Here is a 6156-nt window from a genome sequence, read left to right as displayed (position 1 = left end):
CCGTGAAACCCTGAGGTAAGACCGTCCATCTGTATTGCTGCTTTCGCCCATTGAAGGGATCTTCCCACTCAAAGGCAAACAGGTCTCTACTTTCTGGATCAAGGGGACAGGCCCAGAAGGCATCCTTTAAATCTACTACACTAAACCACTTATGATGGAAGGGAATTTTACTCAGGAGAGTGTAAGGATTAGGAACTACAGGGTGTCGAACCTGGACAATTTTATTAATGGCCCTTAGATCCTGCACCATTCTCCAGCTACCATCTGGTTTCTGAATGGGGAGAATGGGAGTATTAAAAGAGGACATACAGGTTTCCAAGAGTCCATCCCGAAGGAGACCCTCAATGATGGGTTGGAGTCCCTGTCTTCCTTTAAGAGGAATAGGATATTGTTTCTGGCACACGACCTCCCCTTCCTTTTTTAACTTGATTTTAATTGGGGGAATTTGCAACCCTCCCCTGTTTCCTTCTTTTACCCATACCTCCTCCTTAATGTCTCTTTCATCTTCTTCAGTGAGCAGGGCCAAAACCTCAATCCGTCCATTCCTTACCTCTAAATCCAGTCCCATAGGTATTATTAGGTCTCTTCCTAATAAATTACTCCCAGCTTCTGGGATGTGCAACAAGGGAGCTATGATTTGATTATTTTCCCAACAAATGTTAGTAGGTTCAAGAATGGGAACTTTAAATCCCTCCCCTTTTACCCCTGTGACGGTGAGGGAACTGCCAGAGAGCCTGGCCCCCTTTGGAAGATGATTTACAGAGGAGCAAGCTGCTCCAGTGTCTACCAAGAATGTAATTTCCTCTTGATATGGGCCCACCTTTAAATTTACTAAAGGCTCCCGGTGGGCTTCTGAGATGAGGAGCCTCTGACTCTCCTAGTCTTCAAAATTCATTAGCGGTATAACTCGACCCTCCTTCTGTAAGTCTGGGCACTCCCTTTTGAAATGGCCAGGCTTTTCACAATGATAACACCCTGCAGAGTTCTGCATTTTCCTTGCTCCTTTTTTTAAATCAGCCCAGCCCCCTCCCCTATCTCGCCTCTGTCTGCATCCCCCATTTCCTGTTTCTAATCTTTTCTTGACCAAGTGGTCAACAGTGGCTATCATGACTTTAGCCTGCTGCTTTTGTTTTTCGTCCTCCCTTCTTACAAATACTTTCTGTGCTTCCCTTAATAACTCCTCCAATGGCTTATTCATCCATCCATCTATTTTCTGAATCTTTTTCCGAATATCAGGCCAAGATCCCTTCACATAGCTGACCTTTAACATTCCCTGGGCTACAGGGTCATCAGGGTTCATACCTGAATATTTCCTTACTTGTTCTCTCAATCTTTGTAGATAAGCAGAGGGAGACTCATCTTTCTCTTGATTTACCTCAAAGGCCTTATCCAAATTTTGAGATTTGGGTACCGCCAATTTTATTCCCTCTACAATGAGGTCTCTGAGATCCTTCATTTGTGCCCTATCCTCTTTATCATTATTATCCCAATCAGGGTCAGTATTTGGAAATTTTTGCTCTGCTGCCATCACCCCTTGCCCTGGCGGGTGTTGCCTTTCCCATTCTTTCATAGCAGCCCCTCTTATCATTCCTATCTCCTCTTTTGTAAAGAGGATGTTTAATATGGACATAAGTTCAGACCACGTGTATAGGCTAGAGCCTAGGAACTGATCTATTTGCTCAGCCAGCCCCATTGGGTCCTCTATTAGCAATTTCATCTCCTTCTTAAAATTTCTTACTTCTGCACTCGTTAATGGGGCATTTACATACCCGACTTCCTTTGGCCCCATAGGCACCTCCCTCAAGGGGTAAAGGGATTTAACGGGGTGATGTTCCCTTACTCTCTTTCCTTCAAGAGTTTTTGGAAATGGAAAATTCTGTACATCCTTTTTGCACTGTATTAATTCTTTCCTCAACCATTGATGGGTCATATCTGGTGGGGCAGTTGGCGCCGATGGGCCTCCTGATTCCCCTGGAACCTGTGCGGACCTTATTAGGTCCTCAGACTCTAACAATCTCTGCCCTGGGGGAGGAGGGGAATAGTAGGGAGGAGGAAGGCTTAATAAGGGGTCCCAGGGTTTAGATTCTACCAACTCATCTTCCAAGTTTGGGTTTTTATCTTTCACAAGGTAAAGGGGAGTTTTTTTGTTCTTTAGCCAGCACGTGGCATAATCAGACTCCTCCTTAGAAAAGGGTTTCTTCTCATTAACATAAATTACAAGGTTGGCACAGAGCCAGTCCTCCTCTGACCCATACTTTGGCCAGAATACGTCTGGTGGTGAAATGCTTTCTTCAGTCCAAATGTAACAACAGTATTTAATCATTTTCTTTTTGTCCTTTCCCTTGGTCCGATCGCTATCGGTCCAATATTTTAACATCCTACCTAGTGGGCTATCTGGAGGGATGTCCCCGAGGGACTCTATAGGTGCCCCCTTTTCTTCTTCCCCGGCCGGCCAACTGCCTCTATTTCCCATCCTGAGTCTTGTCTGGGCTTCTTTCTCTCAGTTCCTTTCGCTTCGTCTGTCTCTGGCCCTTTCCCTCGCGGGAGAAGGGAACCGCAGATTGAGACTCCGCACTCGCTTCGTGCAGTATGTCGCACGTCTCAGTCACACACAAGCAGCTCCAGACTCATCAGGAATTCCCGACCACCAAGGCAATATATTACTTTCCTTACCTTGGTCCGTGCACGGAGTTGCCTGGTCAAACAGAGGCAAGCCCTTTCCCCCTTTTCTCATCCACAACCGGCAGATCCAAGCGTCTGGTCTCGGGCCCTTTAGCTGCCGGAGATGGGCCCCCAATGGCGGAGTCCGAGACCGCTCAATCAGCGGGGCGCGCCTTCCCTTTGTCCACCTCGGGGGTCCCCCTCCGAAGCTTTGGATCCCGGACGAGCCCCCAAGTTGTCGGAAATAAAGCGGTGCCTGTAAGGGAATAAACGCTCTCTCGGTTCTGGAGGAGAAAAGAATTTATTTACAATCTTGCAAGATGGGGCGTCCAGCCAAACACGCGGGAGGCTGGCGCGCCAGAGGAAGAGAATGGCGATGTTTAAATCCCCTACTCCTAATTCGCAAGTCCCTCCCCTGTTTCCCCATTGACTGGGTACTACAGAGGTTACAGCCTATCCGAGAACACTAACTAATTCATCTTTTGAGATTTTAATTTGTACAGCCAATCCCAGAGAGCCAACTAGCTCATTATTGAGATTTTGAACTGATTAGCCAATGCCCCCCCAAATTTTTATTTTTTGCTGTGAGTTCCCGCCTCTGATACTACCTCATGTCTCTTTACATCAGGCAGATTCTCTCTTCTCTTTGTCTGGGGCTTGTTTAAACTGGTTTTGCCTCCATTTCCCTTATTCCATGCTGTCTCTATGTGAAAACGAAACTTATTCCTTTCTTACACATTGTGAAGAAACCATCCCCCATCCATGTGAAAAGTAGGTGAGGAACAGTTGGGTGCATAATAGTATGTTGGGCTCATGTGAGATACATGGAGAAGTGTCTTCAGTTCACTTATATTCTCATTTGAAAAGGCCATCTTACCATTTGAAAAGTGAAATAAAATATAATTACATATTGAAGTGGCTTTTAAATGTGTTGTACAGACAAGATTGTTGTAAGATTTCAGAGAAGGGAGAGATGAATGGATTGGTTGGTAGGGCTTGAGCTGTAGATAAGAATTGGGCTACCTTTGAAAAATAGCTAACATTTGGAGAGTTTGAATTGGGCTACGAACTCGGTATTCCTCTCTCATCTCACTGAAAGCCCCTTTCCCCAGTTATCTTAGTGATTCCTTGAGTTATGACATATAGAGTTACGGAGTATGTCTAAAAACAATCTAAACGTTTTCATATGGCACCCTCATCTCTTATAATCCACCAAAATATTTGCTTTGTCTGAAAGACAGCATATACTCTCATTCCTAAAAAGAATGAGAGAAAGGCAGGGAAAAAAAGTTAAAGTATGGGAGAAACTGGGGTATTTGTTTTAAAACAGTTTTGAGGTCTCTTTGGAAGTAATATACTATAGCAGGTTTTTGTATTTTAACCACAGCATAAGAAAAACCGATATTTTAATCCATATGGATTTATAAAATCCTTTATTGTTTCTTTATTACAAAAGTTATTGTTCATAGCACAAAAAAATGGGAAATAAAAACAAAAGAAAATGAAACAAAAATTTACAATCACCAGTAATTCTAAGCTCAGAGATAAAACACACAGAAAGATTATGTAATATTTATGATATATAATAATATAACATAATATATGACTATATAATATATATGAAAGATAATATATGTCTATATTTATCTATAAACGTATTTACAAAAATGGGATCATACACTGAAACTGTTTTCATACAACAGTATTGATCTAGTTTAATGTATCTCTTTTTTTTTTTTTTTTTTTTAACTGTGTTGTGTTAAGTCAATCCCCTATTGGACTTTTAGGTTGTCTCTTCTATTGATTTAACCAAATGCTGATTTGAAAATAAATGATCTGAATTACTGAACCAAGCTGAGTTCTTAAAATAAAAACTACCCAAGATGTGAAAAGTATTATTGTTATTTTTTATTACTCACTAATATTTATGCTATGTTATAACTTCATTGGCAATAATGCAGGGCACTGTGATACACTGAAAGTTTCCCATATTATGGCTTACTTGTTTCTCAACTATGCTTTGTAGTCAAAACAAAACAAAACAACCCCAAACTCAATTAGGATACTTCATATTTAATCTAGTTTAGCAAAAGTAATATTTCTTTATCTTTCATTTCTCTATCTGGAGGGAGAAAAACACCCTTTGGAAGTCAAAGGTTGTCACTCTGGCTTCCTTGGGCACTTAAAACACTCTGATTGCACCTGCATCTCAGTTACTGGTGAAGTCAGTTACATGCAGAGAACCTCTGACTGTTTTTGTTTTTAAATTCCATCTGTGCTAGAGAGAGAAAGAGAGAGGGAGGGAGGCAGAGAAAACAATACAAAAGTTTAGCAGTGGTTTTCAACTGCTAAACTGCACATTGAAAGCAACTGGGAAAGTTTAACAAATACTCTTCCCCCACTCCGTTTACTTAGGAGATTCTGATCTAATTGGTTTGAGGTGGGATCTGGGCATCAGCACTTAAAAGTCTTTCCAGGTGATTCTAATGTCCAGGTGAAGGCCTACTAATGAAGAGAAACCAACCATATATTTTAACTCTAATGGAATAAAAACCTTACTTGTCTTGGGCCACTGTGAACATATTTTTGTAAGATTTATCACCAAGAATTTTTTAGTACTTTGAAATTCAACTTGTGCAAAGACGTATGTGACAAAAGCAATGACTTTTATTTTTCCCTCAGGGGTAACAAAGAGGAAATTTTAGAACAAATAGAATAACATATGTTTCACTTTACAAGATAAGTAGTAAACACATGAAATGCACAGTTGAGGAAAGTCATGCAGGCTGAAAAAAGAATAGATTCAAATGGGTGTAGACAAAATATGTGAGATTGCTTAGAAGGAAGTTGAGGTTGTTCATAGTGAATGTTTAGCTTTGGGGTTTGAAATCATGAAAATAATTCCACTTTTCTTTTCCAAATGTCTTTTAGATTCAGTTATAAACAACATGGAACTGAAAGAATCACTAATTTTATATCAATGGTACCTTATATTACTGCTTATCTTATGTTATCTTGTCACAGAGTTCTAGAGTTGGAAAAGACGTCAGCAGTAATCAAATCCAAGGTCCTCTTATACATTTGAATCCCTGCTATAACATCCACCAGCAAGTGATATCCATCTTTTATTTAAACTTTTCTAGTGGAGGGAATTCACTTTCCTTAGTTGATTAGAATATTTCCAGTTGTTAGAAAATTCTTCCTTGTACTTCATAAAAGAAAAAAAAAATTTGTAGAGATTATTGTTCTACATAGATCCAATGAAAGAATTAGTGATAGTTATTTTTTTCTATGCAGATGAAAAGTAAAAAAAAACAATTACAACATGTTTTAAAATAAAACACTGTAAACTTTCTGGTTTTCCTTTTGTCCATATATGAAACAAAGCATTCTAATTAATCATTATTAAGATTAATTCAATTTAGTATATAAGTATATAATTCAATTCAGTAAATAAGGCTTGTCTCCTAGGTACAGAAATACAGAGATGGAGAA

This window comes from Choloepus didactylus, chromosome 8 (assembly GCF_015220235.1).
Source record: "Choloepus didactylus isolate mChoDid1 chromosome 8, mChoDid1.pri, whole genome shotgun sequence".
In the NCBI taxonomy this organism is placed as follows: Eukaryota; Metazoa; Chordata; class Mammalia; order Pilosa; family Megalonychidae; genus Choloepus; species Choloepus didactylus.
This window is presented reverse-complemented; position numbering follows the sequence as displayed.